At 48.7% G+C, this 16,928-nt stretch overlaps 1 non-coding gene across 1 annotated transcript; it reads left to right on the plus strand.

Moving 5' to 3' along the window:
• The first annotated feature begins 6,456 nt into the window (after positions 1-6,456).
• Positions 6,457-6,562, plus strand: TRNAK-UUU (transfer RNA lysine (anticodon UUU)). Its single transcript has 2 exons — positions 6,457-6,493; positions 6,527-6,562. It is a non-coding gene; the product is annotated as a tRNA-Lys (tRNA).
• Positions 6,563-16,928: the final 10,366 nt, after the last annotated feature.

Below are 16,928 nucleotides of genomic sequence, written 5' to 3' on the forward strand. Positions count from 1 at the left end.
CTGGGTACTCTAAGAAATTTTAAGATTTTAAGGAAAAAAAAAAGACTCAGGCGGCTATAGGCTGGTGGGTCAAGGAAGACTCAGGTGGCAATAGGCCGGTACGTCTGGGAAGACTCAGGCGGCCATAGGCCGGTGGGTCTTGGAGGGTCAGGCAGCTTAATAGGTGGCCCTTATTTGTATAGTCTTACCTTTAAGCTTGTCTTTTCTTCTTCGGGGTGGCCCAGGGCTGTCTTCTTGGTTGGTCCGACCGCCCCAAGTCCACTGCCAAGGGAAAACCCATTGGCCAGAGAAAACTTGAATGCGAGGGGACTGACCTTGACAGACATGTCTCTACCGTGCATCCTCTGTTTGCCTGTTGTCTACTAAGATATGAGAAATAACCAGATTTCAGTATAAAAGGAATGGAGGCAGGTGACTATTGGAGTCAGCACCCCAAAAGGTAACTGAGGCAGGTGACTATTAGAGTCGGTGCCCCGATAGTCCAGACTTTAAAATGGGCACAGGCCCATCTAAAAAGGTACCTAGGCCCCCTAAGGGCACCCCTGCGGCATACATGTTCGATCATTATGGGCCTCTCAATAGCGTCCGAGGATCTCACTTCACTGGACAAGTGGTTCAAGCCATCTCTAAGTATTTTTGCATCCAGCAGAACTTACACTGCCCACACCACCCACAAAGTGCAGGAGCAGTAGAACGGAAAAATGGAATACAGAAAAATAAACTAGCCAAATCTACACAGAAACAGGCCATGAATGGCCAGATGCTTTACCCATTGCCCTGATGTCTATGAGGTCCACGCCAGACAGAAAGACCAGACTAACCCCATATGAAATTGTAATGGGTAGACCTATGAGAGCCCTTACCTCCTGGGATAAAAGGGGTATTGACTGTGAGCTCATCTTGAAAAATGAATATGTTATGAGTTTTTGCAAAGCCCTCATGAGTTGTTTGCAGTCCTATCATTTTCAGGTAAAGGAAGCCTTCACGGACAAACCCACAGGACCTTGTCATGACCTGCAACCGGGTGACTGGGTGAACATCAAAATCCACCAGAGAAAGTCCTGTTTAGAGCCATGTTGGATTGGAGCCTGCCAGATTCTTCTTGTAACAAATACTGCTGTCAAATGTGAAGGAAGAAAGACCTGGGTACACACATCACATTGCAAAAGGTCCACTCAACCACGAATGTCTCATCAGGGACATGCCAAACGCACATAATAAGGCTGCCTCCAAACCAGGGTGAGCCTAGCACCCCTGAGACCCCACCTGGATCCCTAAAGTACAACTTAAGAGCAAAAAGCAAAACAGCCTCTTAAGAAAGGCCTAGAAGGAACCTTACCCTGGGAGAAGAAGCTCCGCTGGGCTGAGATTTCCTGTGGCCAGGTGTGGGCTGAATGCCTGAGTTGTATTATCCCTTAGGGAGAACCTTTGAATCCAGGAGAGGATGCAGCCCCTGAGGATGATTTGCACCCTCTGGATTTCTTGAGGCTGCACAGCAGACCCAGACTGCGGTGCACTCCCTGTTGTAGTTCAAACCACTCCTCACCTTCAGCTGGTGGCCCCTGAAAGCCTGAGTGCATTGGAGTGTGAGGAATAATTCTGCATGCCTTAAACAAGTGGAGGTTACAACAGCAGGTTGCTAGGTTGCAAGTGGAGGTTACTAGGCCCTAATGGGGTAGTACAAGGACGCTAAGGCCATGTCTACACTAGCCAAAAACTTCAAAATGGCCATGCAAATGGCCATTTCGAAGTTTACTAATGAAGCGCTGAAATACATATTCAGCTCCTCATTAGCATGCTGGCAGCCGTGGCACTTCGAAATTGACGCAGCTCGCCGCCATGCGGCTTGTCCAGACGGGGCTCCTTTTCGAAAGGACCCCGCCTACTACAAAGTCCCCTTATTCCTATGAGCAGATGGGAATAAGGGGACTTCAAAGTAGCCGGGGTCCTTTAGAAAAGGAGCTCTGTCTGGACGAGCTGCGCAGTGGTGAGCCGCATCAATTTCGAAGGCCGCGGCCGCCCGCATACTAATGAGGCACTGAATATGTATTTCAGCGCTTCATTAGTAAACTTCAAAATGGCCATTTGCATGGCCATTTCGAAGCTTTTGGCTAGTGTAGACGTAGCCTAAAGGAACTATGTCCGTTGTGAACCTGTTACTTTAAATGTTGTCGTCCTTTTTACCCCTAGCTGGACAGCTTACAATCAGAATGCCTTTATAGCCACTGCTGTACAGATTGCCAAAGACTTCAACCAGTCTAAATGTTGGGTATGTTCTTTAATGCCTAGCCATTCCCATGCGGGCATCCCTATGATTCCCATATTGTTGATTGCCTGAAACCTAACAGGTACCCAAAGACCATTCAATCAGGGATATTCAAATGATACATGGATGAGTGTAAAAGCCAGCTGTACTGACTACTTGCATGTAGTGCAGAAGGTAGACGAGTGGTGTTAGGTCTATAATGGAACTGAAGAACTGGGAAAAAGTAAGTGTAATAACTGTGGTAAAAGGTGGTCTCTGGATGGGAGATTATCCAAATGGCACCTGGGTAAGGGAAGTAAAGAATTATTGGTCCACCTGGAATGAATCCACCTCTAAATCAGTCAGAGGCCTGTGGTGTGATCCCATAGACGGAGCATGGAATTGCTCAGGATCACCAACAGCCGCATCCTTTACGGGCTACTACTCAGGTTGGCTAAACAGATATATGACAAACTACTGCAACATTACCTTTCCTGCCTTTACTGGGCATTATTTTGTATGCGGTCACAGGGCTTATAAGCAATTACCAGCTAAATGGAGTGGAATTTTTTATCCAGCCTATGTTATACCTGCAGTACAGATAAGAACGAATTTACCTCAGGAAAAAATCCACAACATGAGAGATTTAGACTCTGCTAGGAACAAAATGCAGAACAGGTCACCAATGACATATTCTGAAGTAATACAGTGGTCCTTCCTCCCACCTGTGGGTGTAGCAAGATTGTGAGGAGCAGTCGTCCATTTACAAGCTGTCTTGGAGGTAGTTGCCAATGAGACGGGAAGCCCTAAAGGCTTTAGCAAAGGAACAAATGGCTATCAGACAAATGGTACTGCAAAATCGTATAGCCCTAGACATAGTCCTAGCAGCTAAGGGAGGCACCTGTGCCCTGGTAGGACAAGAGTGTTGTGTTTATATCCCAGATAACGACCACGAAGTATTAGAGAGGGCTGACCACATCATGAAACTAGCTTTCACCTCCCCTGAGCAGCCATGGGATTTGTGGTCCTGGCTGACGGGGCCTCTAGGTGTCATGGGTCAACAAATTTTAAAGGGAATTCTTTTCATCTTTGTTATCGTTGTTGTATTGTATATCTGTTTCATGTTAATTAAATGCTGTGTCTCTTGCATAAGCAAAAGGATGGAACAAACTCTGAGTAAGGAAGAAATAAGAGTACTAGTATAAAGGCTTCAGGAGGAAAAAAGAGAAAGGGGAAAAGAGATATTGAACATGATGGATATATGTATATAAAATGGCCTTTATGTTGTCATAAATGACAAAAGGGGGGATTGTTGAAGCAGAGACCACCATTTTATGTCACTGCCGTTTTGTGTTAAGGTCAAAGCATGTGGTTTATTAGTGTTAAGGTGGAGAACAACTCCATATAGGGTAGCCCGTTGGCTTACCCTATCAAGTGTATGTTACTGTGCCGGGTACAAGCGTGGAGCCAGCTGATTGGTTGTTTTGTATCTCTTGTGTGTGAAGCACTGTTACATTCTGTTGGTGGGCAGAACTCACTGCACAGCCTGGGAGAACCCACTGTTAGGCGTGTCTGGATGTCTGTGTGTGTGCCTTCTCTTTCTTTGCAACGTTGCTGGTAAATAAAACTTGTTTACTTTCTTCAGTAGTCTCCTAAAATTATTGAAGCTGCAGTTTTGCTTCGACACTTGGCACTGCTTACCTCAGGCAGTTCCCATGTGGTAGTGTGGGGCTGAAGCAGGTTCACGTCCCCCTGGCTCTTCCCCACACCAAATGTGGCTAGCAAGTCCAGCAATAGATCCTCGGGGAGAGAAGCACATGTCTCTGTGCATTTTCTGTGGTCAAGAAGCACTACCCCCACACTTCCTATTGGCCGTGGTTCCCTATCCATTGTCAATGGGAGCTGTTGGGGTGGTGCCTGCAGTCAAGGTCAGCATATGGAGACCCCTTGCACTGCCTTCCCCAGGTGCGGGAGGTACATGCCAGCCACTTCAGAAGTGATGCGGGGCCAGGGCTGGGGACTGTCTGTCTTAGCCCCACTGTGCTGAAACCTCCAGGATATGGAGCCCAATTCCTGGAGAGTCCAGGCCAGAGCTCTGCCCAAGGAGAACAAAAATCAGAGGAAATTAATTTTGTGGTGTGCACCAGCAATAGAAACCAAGAGTCTGGTGTGTATATAAATTATAACTCACTGCTCACTGAATGAAATTTCAGCATAAGAGAGAAACAAAAACAATGAAATGCACAGAACTGGGCACAGAGCTGTTGTGAGTGAGCGTTATGATATACACCCACAAGTGCAGCCTTGGGGTCCATTCCCCTTCCCATCACTGCATTAATGTGTCTCCATTCATGGTTTCTCCATTCCTTGGGGGGTGACACATGGAGAAGAGCTCAGCCATGCAAAGGGGCTGCCAGGGCTAGGACATGAGCCCTGCTGGGCTGGGGTGGGTGTGGCAGTGACGTCACAAGGGCCTTTGCAGCAACTCATCTGATTGGTTAAAGGAGGTGGGGAGGCAGTGACCTCACAGAGAGTCCATGGCAAGGGCCATGGGACAAGCTGCAGGGCAGGGTCCTTCTCAGAGGCTCCCAGGGCTTTGTCACAGGGAGTCTCCTTCCTGAGCCCTGGAGGCTGGAGGGAGAATTTAGGGTGAGGAACATGAGGACAAGCAGGAGCCTCTTTGGCCCATTCTTCTTTCCCATGACTAACTGCGCTGGATGGCAGGCATCCCTTCCAGTGGGGAAGGTCACAGCCTGATCCAGTTGGTGCTGGGCAGATTGAAGGCAGGGAAAACACTAGGCTAAAGTGCTGTCCACCCCAGTGGAACTGAACAATGAATGAATTTGAGTCCTCCTTTCAGCTCCCTTGGTCCAGAGCTGTAAAACACAACAGTCTGTGAGCCACTAATGACCCTTGCTCTGGAGAGGTAGTAACAAGCCATAGCCGTGTCTACACGTGCACGCTACTTCGAAGTAGTGGCACTAACTTTGAAATAGCGCCCGTCACGGCTACACGTGCCGGGCGCTATTTCGAAGTTAACTTCGACGTTAGGCAGCGAGACGTCGAAGTCGCTAACCCCATGAGGGGATAGGAATAGCGCCCTACTTCGACGTTGAACGTCGAAGTAGGGACCGTGTAGTCGTTGCGCGTCCCGCAACTTCGAAATAGCGGGGTCCGCCATGGCGACCATCAGCTAAGGGGTTGAGAGACGCTCTCTCTCCATTCCCTGCAGGGCTCTATGGTCACCATGTGCAGCAGCCCTTAGCCCAGGGCTTCTGGCTGCTGCTGCGGCAGCTGGGGATCCATGCTGCAGGCACAGGGTCTGCAACCAGTTGTCAGCTCTGTGTATCTTGTGTTGTTTAGTGCAACTGTGTCTGGGAGGGGCCCTTTAAGGAAGCGGCTTGCTGTTGAGTCCGCCCTGTGACCCTGTCTGCAGCTGTGCCTGGCACCCTTATTTCGATGTGTGCTACTTTGGCATGTAGACGTTCCCTCGCAGCGCCTATTTCGATGTGGTGCCGCGCAACGTCGAAGTTGAACATCGACGTTGCCAGCCCTGGAGGATGTGTAGACGTTACTCATCAAAATAGCCTATTTCGATGTTGCTACATCGAAATAAGCTATGTCGATGTAGGCTTCACGTGTAGACGTAGCCCATTTAACACAGAATGCTCTCTTTAAATATGTGTTCACTGTGTATGAAAAAGAAATGTGTTCTTCTGCCTGCTCTGGCTCTGCACTGAGGTAAATTGTGTTAACATCTGTGGTACAGAAGTGTATGAAGTGTTTGGGACAGCTAGCAACACCAGTGGGAGGCTAGAACAAGAGTTGCTCCAACAATTGTTTTTTGTGCATCTGCACCTCCTCCTGCCCAAATAACAAAGTCTTGTTTCCTAAGACTCTGGGACAAAACAGCCAAATGGAAAGAACCCAAGAGTCTGTCCATCTGTCTCTTGAAAATTTTCTGACCTGAAGGGATCTATCTCAAGACTTTTGAATTCTTTTATTGAATTCTGTGATCTCAGAGGTGTGTTCATTTAGTTGTGAATGGCACAGCTCGAGCTGGGTATATAAAAGAACGAGCTAAGTTCCTGGAGGAGAGGTGCCTTGATGGCTGTTACCCAGGACAGTCAGAGATGAACCCCCACCACTGCCACTCTGGATGGCCCTAGCCTCTGAGTGCCAGATGAGATGATACACCACAACACCTGTGAGGCTCTGTGGTGCAATGGGAAGCATGTTGGACTTTTAAGTTGTGATGGTTACTGTGTGCTAAGACCAGTCATTCAAAGGTTGTGGGTCCAAGTCCCACTAGGGTCACTTGAGTGATGATCAGGGCTCTTTTTGCAGCACAAGCAAACTCTGAATGTGTCTGAATGGGCCCAGGACAAGGGACACAGCTGGTCACCAGGAGCTACAAGTCTCCGCACAACATGCAGGTGTGCTTGCACCAGCTCCCCCAAGTAAGTGAAAAGGACAAATTCCTAGAGGAACCCCCTCCTCTACCTTCACTCATCCCCAGCTCCAGCCTGACCATGTCTGCTGCTGGTGCTTCCCTGGAAACTTTTCCAGGAGCACAGACCCAGCTGGCTGTATTTTTCTCCTGGAAGCCATGGGAGGAGGTTTGATCTCACTTTACTGGAACTGACAAGAGATCCAGTCCATGCAATAGGGCCCTTGGCTTTGCCTGTCCTATAGACTTTCTCCTCACTTGTCAGCTCTGTGCATAGGCATGGGGAGTAGGGGAGCCCCAGTATCACTTATGAGTGTCTGACAACTCTGTGCCAGCAGCTGGTTTGGAAACACCCAGGTTGGAGTTAGAGACAGTTAGTGCCAGTACATTCATGGCAGGACATTGGTTCTGTGGTCTTGCTGTGTGTTCCAGAGAAAATTCTTGAGTTCTGCACACTGGTGAAAGGAGATGGGCAGCTGGAGTCACCCAGCACTTCTCCCTCCTGACAGGCTGGTGTGTGTTTGAAAATTTTGAGGAGTAAAGGGACTTTGAAGTTGCCCAGGCACTTCAAAATGCTGGTGGGTGAGCTGTGGCTACACATGAGCTGGCACTTCGAAGTTGCTGGGGGGGAGAATTAATGAAGTGCTGCATGATTAATTATCTCCCTACACCTTACTTACCATCCTCCCTTCGAAGTAGGGAGGTAGTGTAGACAAGCCCTGAGAGAAATACTGAACATGGACTTTTCTAATGTGACTGGAGGGATTGGAATGAGGCTGGTTCTTGTGGCCAAAAAGGAGGTATATCAGGAGTGGGGTTTGAACCTGCATCTCCCAACAGAGATCAGAACACCCAAATAAGGGCAAGACAGAGCATTAGGTCAAGCACTTGAGAACATTTCACCATGCACACTACTCTGTAAGAGAGGATTAGGAGGGTACATAATCTGGCCATGATGGCTCAGTTAGCAGAGAATGCATTTGTGGGTTCAAGCCCCATTTTGGGCAGGTCTGTTCTTGCACTGATATTCTCAGTCAACACAGCAATTCTTTATTAGCTTTCACTGACATCTTGGCCTTAGGTGGCAAATGTCTGTTCTTGTCGTCAGCTGTAGTAGAAGTGAAGAGAGGCCAAAATGATATTTCCATCCTGCTTGGAGAGTGGAAGAGCATTTTCTTTTTTTTTCAGTTGTACCCCTGCCTGCTCAAAGAGGAAAAAAGAAAACTCTTCACCAGCTGACTGTTCCCCTTCAATGCTCTGTAGTTTCACATTGTTCTGCATTGGCTTCAGCTCTGCATTGGGCCTATGAATAAGCTACAAATATTCAGGGGAGAAAAAGGAAAGGAGGAGGCTGATATTTTGTACACCTTCATACAGACTCTGGACCTTTTCTTAGGAGACTGTAAGCTGCATCTCATTTTGTTGCTCCCAGGACTACTGCTCCTACTTCAAACTGGCACTACCATTCTCTAAGATGTTCAATTTAGCTACCTTCTCAACATGTTTCTTCTTTTTCTTTCAGCAGCTTTCATTTTTAGCTATTACACTAGAAATTTCTTTCTGGAAGTCACAGAGATCTGGACATCAGGGCAGCTGTTCAGTCTTCTCCAGTTCCTGTTTGAAGAGAGAGTTTTCTTACACCAGTAAAGAGAGTTTGAACCTTGACTTTAGACAGCTCTGCCTCCACGGTAGACACTAGAGTTGACGACTTCACTTTATATTCGTCCAGCTCCTCTTTCAGCTTTGATCACTCCCTTTCCCATTCTTCCTTGTACACTTCCCAACTTCCCTCTTTTGCCTGAGTAATCTTGCCAGCCGTTGATTGAGTTCTGCTTGGGTTTTTAAATACTTTTGGCTAAATTCTTCATTTTCAAAGTCTAGCTGCTAGTTTCTGGTTTTCAAATCTGTTTTCTCAGGTCTCAACCCTCTTCTGCATGGACACCTAGTCCTTTCTTATGGCCTTGATTTTTTGCCACATTTCTTCTTGAGGTCCATTTAGCTCCCTTAATTTCAGGTTCCTCATTTAACAGTGTTCTTTCCTCCTTCAGAAGAGTGTTTTCTTTTTGGAGTGCCTTTTGGTGTTTCCTCCAGCAATTCAAATCATAGCTCTTCCCTCTCAACAGCATACTTCTGCGTCAAGCTTTCAGCTGCTCCCAGAACCATGTTCTACCTCTTCCTTCCTGCAGGGTCTGTGCCAGAGCTCTCATCTTTTCTTCCAGCCAAACACCATTCTAGAGCAGCTCTTCCCACTATTGGTTAAAGCTCTTGGCATGGTTACAATCCCCTCTAACAGGTACAGAATTGTCAGTCTGGTAAAATCTTGGCAGAGCTGGTGCTGGCAAGCTTGTGGATATTTCATCCCCTCCAGCACTTGCTTTTCTTCGCACATCCAGGCCATGGCTACACTGCCCCTTCCTTTCAGAAGGAGCATGTAAATTATGGCCTTTCAAATATGCAAATGAGCTGCTGAATATTCCTATAATCACCTCATTTGCATTTTCAAACATCCCTAATTTACATGCCCCTTTGGAAAGCGAGGGGTACTATAGCCACTGCCCCACGGTTTGGGCTGGGCTGCATGGGAGTTGAGCCTGGTTTAATGAAAGCGGAATTTAAACCAAAAGTTGGATCTTCTCAACATCTCTAGTATCATGGGTCTCAACCTATTCACTATTGTAGGCTGCATATGAGACCCGCAGTGTGTTACCTGGACTGTGTCCAGTACTATCTGTATAAGGAATGTATCAGCAGGAGCTCAACACTGCTGAAGGATTTGGGAATGGGTCCTTTAGAGATCATTTGCATGAAAATGCAAAGGTGTGCATATTTAATGCCTTTCCAACAAAGCCTGATGGGTAGCCAGTGAGGCAATGGGGTTTTGTCTATTGTAAACAACACATTGCTGTAAAGTCACAATTTATACGATCACCCCGGGGCCATATCTACACTGTCACAAAACTTCAAAATGGCCGTGCTAATGGCCATTTTGAAGATTACTAATGAAGTGCTGAAATGCATATTCAGTACCTCATTAGCATGCCACCATCTGCAGCTCTTCGAAATTGCCACCTTTTGCTGCTGTGCGGCTGGTCCAGACGGGGGGTCCTTTTCGAAAGGACCCTGCCAACTTTGAAATCCCCTTATTCCTAAGAGCTGATAGGAATAAAGGGATTTTGAAGCTGGCAGGGTGTGATGGGGTTCAGGAGTCCCCCTGCACTGCACCCCGTCCGCTGGCAGGAGAGACTCTCACTCAGCAGGTACAACAGCAGGTTTATTAGGCAACAGATGTCCAGTTTCTCACAGAAGCAACAGCCTAGCAGCCAGAGACAGTCCTTCCAACCTGTCCTGGGGAGAAGACCCCGAGGGGTGCCCCTCTGGGGTGTAGCTTCCCCCTCCTCCCGCTGGCTGCCTTCCAGCTCTCCCTTTTCCCCCGCCTCTAACTGCCGCCCCCGATTCAAAAACCCCAGCTCAGCTCCTCCCTGCTCTTTGTTCAGGCAGAGGTGTTATCTGCCAGTTGTAGCCCCAGGGTCATCCTTAGCCACTGGGAGCTGCTGCTTGCCTCAGACATCCAGCCTGACTCACACATACACCCCCCACTCCATCACACAGGGTCCTTTCGAAAAAGACCACCGTCTGGATGAGTTGCGCAGGAGCAAAAGTGGCAATTTCAAAGAGCCGCGGCCAGTGGCATGCTAATGAGGTGCTGAATATGCATTTCAGCACTTCATTAGTAATCTTCAAAATGGCTTTTACATGACCATTTCAAAATATTTTGTCAGTGTAGACATAGCCCCAGTATGAGAGTTATGGAGTCTCACCAATACTTGAAGTTGTTGTGGGGGTACAGGATGGTAATCATCGCTGTGTGAGGTATGGATCACACAAGGCTCCCCTCATCTGAGCAGTGTGAGAAAAAAAAGCAGAAGGGGTAGGTCAGTGGTTTCAGCCTTTGCCTGCTAAACCCAGGATTGTGAGCTCAGTCCCTTCAGGGTCCCATCTGGGGCCAATAGATTTGATTTCTTAAGAAAGGCATAGTGCTCAGTCCTGCCAAAAAAGCAGGGGTTTGGACTTGATGACTTCCTTTAGTCCCTTCCAGTTTCATGAGATGCATATCTCCATATTAAAAAAAAGAGGAAGTGCTGGTTGACGTAATTGGCTGGAAGGGCTAAGCTTAACTGAGTTTTGGACGTACAGTCAAAGCCTGTTTTGACTAGTTCTTCCTTTTGAAAGATAGACCTAGATGTTGCAGTCTGTGTTGTTTTTGTCTGAGAATCCAACCTGGTGGATACTGAGATTGAGAGCTGAAATTGCAGGGTGGCAGCTCAAGCTGCTGAGAGCTGAAATCACAGGGTTTTGCTTCAAGCCAAACCCTTAGAGCAGCAGATGGGCAGGTGGCTGGGCAGCTGGCAGGAGCAACCAGTGGATGGTCAGCAGGGTGGCTAGCAGGAGCAGCCAGTGGAGCATCTGGCAGGAGCAAGTGGACTGCAGGACCAGCACAAAGATGGAACTGCCTCAGGCTTAACAAGGGAAGTCATCACAGTTATGTGTTGGGGCCTGCACAGCCTGAACAGAGCTGTAAGTGAGGCATTTGAAGCGGGCCGGGGGTACAGAGAAAGTTTTGGTATGTAAATGGAACCCTTACAGTGTCAGACTGGTGAGCCTGAGAAGCAAAGGGCACTTCTCAATCCATTTGAGCTTGCAATGGTTACTTAGGGGGTTAGTTATGAACTCTGGGGCTGCGTCTACACATGCACGCTACTTTGAAGTAGTGGCGCCAACTTCGAAATAGCGCCCGTCACGGCTACACGTGTTGGGCACTATTTCGAAGTTGAAATCGACGTTAGGCGGCGAGATGTTGAAGTTGCTAACCCCATGAGGGGATGGGAATAGCACCCTACTTCGAAGTTGAACGTCGAAGTAGGGCACATGTAGCCGATCCGCGTCCCGCAACATCGAAATAGTGGGGTCCGCCATGGCGGCCATCAGCTGAGGGGTTGAGAGATGCTCTCTCTCCATTCCCTGCAGGGCTCTATAGTCACCATGTGCAGCAGCCCTTAGCCCAGGGCATCTGGCTGCTGCTGCGGCAGCTGGGGATCCATGCTGCATGCACAGGGTCTGCAACCAGTTGTCGGCTCTGTGTATCTTGTGTTGTTTAGTGCAACTGTGTCTGGGAGGGGCCCTTTAAGGGAGCAGCTCGCTGTTGAGTCTGCCCTGTTACCCTGTCTGCAGCTGTTCCTGGCACCCTTATTTCGATGTGTGCTACTTTGGTGTGTAGACGTTCCCTCGCAGCACCTATTTCGATGTGGTGCTGCCCAACGTCGAAGTTGAACGTCGATGTTGCCAGCCCTGGAGGATGTGTAGATGTTATTCATCGAAATAGCTTATTTCAATGTAGCGTGCCCGTGTAGACGTAGCCTGGGTGTGGTATTTCCCTAAGCTAATGCAATGTGACTTCTCTACCTCTTTCATTAAAAGTTTCTTTTCTACACTCAGATGCTGTGCTTGTGAATGGGGAAGTTTTGCCTCTCTGAGGCACCCGGGTTGCATGAATTTCCCAGGCTAGTGGGTGGGGGCTCGAGCCAGTTCTGTGAGAGATGGATGAAAATAAACCCTAGATATTGAACCTGGCACTGGCTGCTGCTGAATGCCTCCAGCAGAAGGGTTACATACATTTATACTTTTAAAATGTATTTATTATCCCAGCTGCAGGAGCACTGGTCTGGGAAAGGGGACCCCCTGCAGCTTGCAGCTGGCTGGGTAGCAGAGCCCTGCCAGCTGTCCCAGCCACAGGATCCCTGGCTGAAGGGAATTGGTTAGGGTTAGGGTTAGGGTTAGGGACCCAGTGGGAGAGTGATTCTGGGAATCTGCTTCCCCCAGGGTGTGCCCAGCTCAGAATAAGGAACAGCCCTGAGATCTCAGCCAACAAGGACATCCTGAGCGGGAGGTGGGGCCTCAGGCAACCCTGACCCCCTTCCCCAGCACTCACCATGTGGCATGAGCATAGAATCATAGGGCTGGAAGGGACCTCAGGAGGTCATCTAGTCCAGCCCCCTGCTTCAAGCAGGATCAACCCCCACTAAGTCATCCCAGCCAGGACCTTGTCAAACTGTGACTTAAAAACTTTGAGGGATGGTGTGATGGAGTGGGGGGTGCATGTGTGAGTCAGGCTGGAAGTGAGAGGCAAGCAGAGCAGCCCCCAGTGGCTAAGGATGACCCTGGGGCTACAACTGGCAGGTAACACCTCTGCCCTGAACAAAGAGGAGGGAGGAGCTGAGCTGGGTTTTTTGAATCGGGGGAACGGAAGTTAGAGGCTAGGGGAAGAGAGAGCTGGAAGGAAGCCAGCCTGGCGAGTGGGGAAGCTACACCCCAGAGGAGCACCCAGTCAGGGTCTTCTCCCCAGGACGGGGTGGAAGGACTGCCTCTGACTGCTGTACTGACGCTTCTGTGAGAAACTGGGAATCTGTTGCCTAATAAACCTCCTGTTGTACCTGCTGAGTGAGAGTCACTCCTGCCAGCGGATGGGGTGCAGTGCAGGGGGACCCCTGAACCCTATCACAGATGGTGCATCACCACCTCTCTAGGCAATGCATTCCAATGCTTCACCACCCTCCTGGTGAAGTAGTTTTTCCTAACATCCAACCTACACCTCTCCCTCTGTAACTTCAGACCATTACTCCTTGTTCTGCCATCTGACACCACTGAGAACAGTTTTTCACCATCCTCTTTAGCGTTCCCCTTCAGTAAGTTGAAGGCTGCTATTAAATCACCCCCCTCAATCTTCTCTTCTGTAAACTAAACAAGCCCAAATCCCTCAGCCTATCCTCACAGGTCTTGGGTTCCAGCCCCTTAATCATTTGTGATGCCCTCAGCTGAACCTGCTCCAGCACATCCACATCCTTGAACATTAGGAAAAACTTTTTCACTAGGAGGGTGGTGAAGTATTGGAATGGTCTACTCAGGGAAGTCATGGAGTCTCCATCCCTGGAGGTATTTAAGTCTCGCCTCGACAAAGCCCTGGCGGGGCTGCTCTGATGGGTTTGGTCTTGCTTAGAGCAGGGGTCTGGACTCGATGGCTTTTTTAGGTCTCTTCCATCTCTATTGTTCTATGATTCTATGATCCTTTTTATACTGTGGGGGAGGTGGGGGGGGCGGACAGGACACAATATTCCAGATGTGGCCTCACCAGTGCTGAATAGAGGGGAATGAACACTTCTGTAGATCTGCTCAAAATGTTCCTCCTAATACACCCTAGTATGCCGTTAGCCTTCTTGGCTACAAGGGCACACAGTTTACTCATATCCAAACTTTCATCCATCATAACCCCTAGGTCTCTTTCCACTGTACTGCTGCTTAGCCAGTTGGTCCCCAGCCTGCAACAATGCTTGGGATTCTTCTGCCCCAGGTACAGGACTCTACACTTCTCCTTGTTGAACTGTACCAGATTTCTTTTGGCCCAATCCTCCAATTTATCCAGGTCACTCTGGATTCTCTCTCTACCCTCCAACATATCTACCGCTCCGCCTAGTTTTGTGTCATCTACAAACTTGCTGAGGGTGCAATCCAGTCCCTCATCCAGGTCATTAATAAAGTTGTTGAACAACACCAGCCCCAGAACCAAGCCTTGAGTCACTCTGCTTGAAACTGACCGCCATCCAGATATTGAGCCATTGACCACTACCTGTTGGACCCAACCTTCAAGCCAGCTTTCTAGCCATTTTATAATCCAAGGATCCAAACCATATTTCCTTAATTTATGGGCAAGAATGTTGTGGCAGACTGTATCAAAAGCTTTGCTGAAGTCAAGGTATATCACATCCACTGACTTCCCCGTGTCCAGAGAGAGTGCTACCTCATCATAGAAGCTAATGACATTGGTCAGGCAGGACTTGCCCCTGGTGCATTCATGTTGGCTACTTTTGGTCACTTTCCCTTCTTCCAAGTGCTCCAAAATGGATTCCTTGAGGATCCTCTCCATTATTTTCCCAGGAATTGAGGTAAGGCTGACCAGTCTATAGTTCCCTGGATTGTTCTTTTTTCCCTTTTTAAAGATGAGCACTATGTTTGCCTTTACCAGACATCCAGTATTTCTCCTGATCTCCAAGAATCTTCAAAGATAATGGCCAAAGTTTCGGCAATAACATCTGCCAATTTCCTCAGTACCCTTGGGTGTATTAAATGCAGACCCATGGATTTGTGTAAATCTAGCTTTTCTAGACATCTCAGAACTTGCTCCTTCCCCACAGATGGCTGCCCTCCACCTTCCCATGCTGCATTGTCTAGAACTGTCATGTGGGAGTTGACTTTGTCCGTGAAGACTGCAGCAAAAAAAGCATTGAGTACTTCAGCCTTTCCCACATCATCTGTCACTAAGTTATCTCTCTCATCCAGCAATGGCCCCACACCTTCTCTGATAACCCATTTATTGTCAACATGCCTGTAGAAACCCTTCTTGTTTCCCTTCGCATCCCTTGCCAGCTGCAAGTTCAGCTGCTTGCTCTGCTGAGCCACATCCCCCTGGTCCACTGAGCCCCACTTATCTGCAGGCAGGTGGGAGCAGAGGCTGGTTCCTGCTGTCGTGAAAAAGCACAGCTCAGCAGGCAGCAGGGTGGAGCAGGCTGCCCTTATGCTACATGATCAGTGTGTATGTGGGGATGCAGGAGGGAAGCTGGCCACCACCTGCTCCCTCCATCCATGCCCTGCCATAGGTAATTCTCCCCCCTCCTGTACATCGGACAGCTGGGACAGCCACAATGGGTGGCCCCAAAAGCACAGGGTCTGGGATGACGACCCCATGCCATTCCAAGAATAGGACAGTTCTGTCAGCCACATCCACAGGGTGAGTCATGCCTCTGACAGAGATTGGGCAGTGGCAGAGAGCAACTGGCAGATGGGTCATAATACTGAGAATCTTTCCCCTTCTGCTTGGGGGAAGGAATTAGAGACTCTGAGGGACCCCAGAAGAATGTTATGGAAACTGTCTGCTCAGGGCTTGCTGAAACTCTGCTCCTAACCCTAACCCTCCCTATTTTGAATCCCAGCAGCCATTGTGCAGGATTTTATTATTTTGCTTCTCCTCTGACAAGTCTTCACCAACATATCTTGGACCTGCTCCTTTCCCGATAGCAATGGGACTCTAGGTTCCAAGTGTTGATGTGCCCCAGCCCTTACTGCTTGGCATCAGGCACAATTTCCATAATCTGCAGAATCCATCAGAAATGTGCAGATAATGGTCCCCAGCTCGTCCGTGCAGAACAGGTAGCAAACAACATATTTCCCTATGTTAGGGGCTTTACCAGGAGCAATGGGGGAGGACAGGTGTGTGTGTGTCTCGGTCCTAGTTATGGGAAGATGCTGATCCAATGGCTGATGGAAGTAAGAAGAGGGTCACAGGGGATTTAGGGAGGTTAAACTGTTGGCTTGATAGAGAGAGAAAGTCATGCTGGGTTGAGAGAGGGAAAAGGGGCCATAATGAGAACTCCAATCACAGCAGCTCCCCAGCTGTCTATAATAGATCCAGGATTGTGCCTCTCTGTACCCAGTGCTCTGGTATAGTGGGGTGAGACTGAGCCCTTCTCCCAGCAGAGCAGGGACAATTAAACAAACTCTTAGCTCTTCTGATATGGGCAGTAGAAAGAGCAGCATCACTGACTCCTCCACAGTCCATGCTGGAAACACACTGTCAGTCATTGTGGGGAAAGAAAAACTCCCCTCATGGACCCCCCTCTCCACCAGAGGCCCAGGGGATTCCAAGAGCTTCAAGGAGAGAAGGCAAGGCCAAGCATGCCAGCAGAAAGACACAGACCAAAGAGAGAGAAAGACAAAGGGAACAGTCCTGGAGGGGATAAGGTGAAAGGACAGTATCAGACAACCAGACTGGATGTGACGGAAAAGGAGATCACTTCACTGGGGCAATGGAAGGGGAAGAGCAGGAGGAAGCAAACACACAGATGGCTGTGTATGGCCTTCCCTCTGCTGACTGCTACCAGCCTGGGAACAGAGCCTACAGTTTGCGGGGAGGTGTTAGCTCAGTGTTTTGAGTATTGGCCTGCTAAACTCAGGTTTGAAAGATCAGTCCTTGAGGAAGCCATTTAGGTGTCTGGGGCAAATAGATTAAAAAAAAAACCTGGCAGGGGATAGGTTCTGCTGTGAGTGCAGGGGGACTGAACTCAATGACCTCTCAAGATCCCTTCCAGTTCTGTGAGAAAGGCTTTGGGTCATCAACTTTAGTTTACT

This window comes from Carettochelys insculpta, chromosome 28, assembly GCF_033958435.1.
Source record: "Carettochelys insculpta isolate YL-2023 chromosome 28, ASM3395843v1, whole genome shotgun sequence".
Classification (NCBI taxonomy): domain Eukaryota; kingdom Metazoa; phylum Chordata; order Testudines; family Carettochelyidae; genus Carettochelys; species Carettochelys insculpta.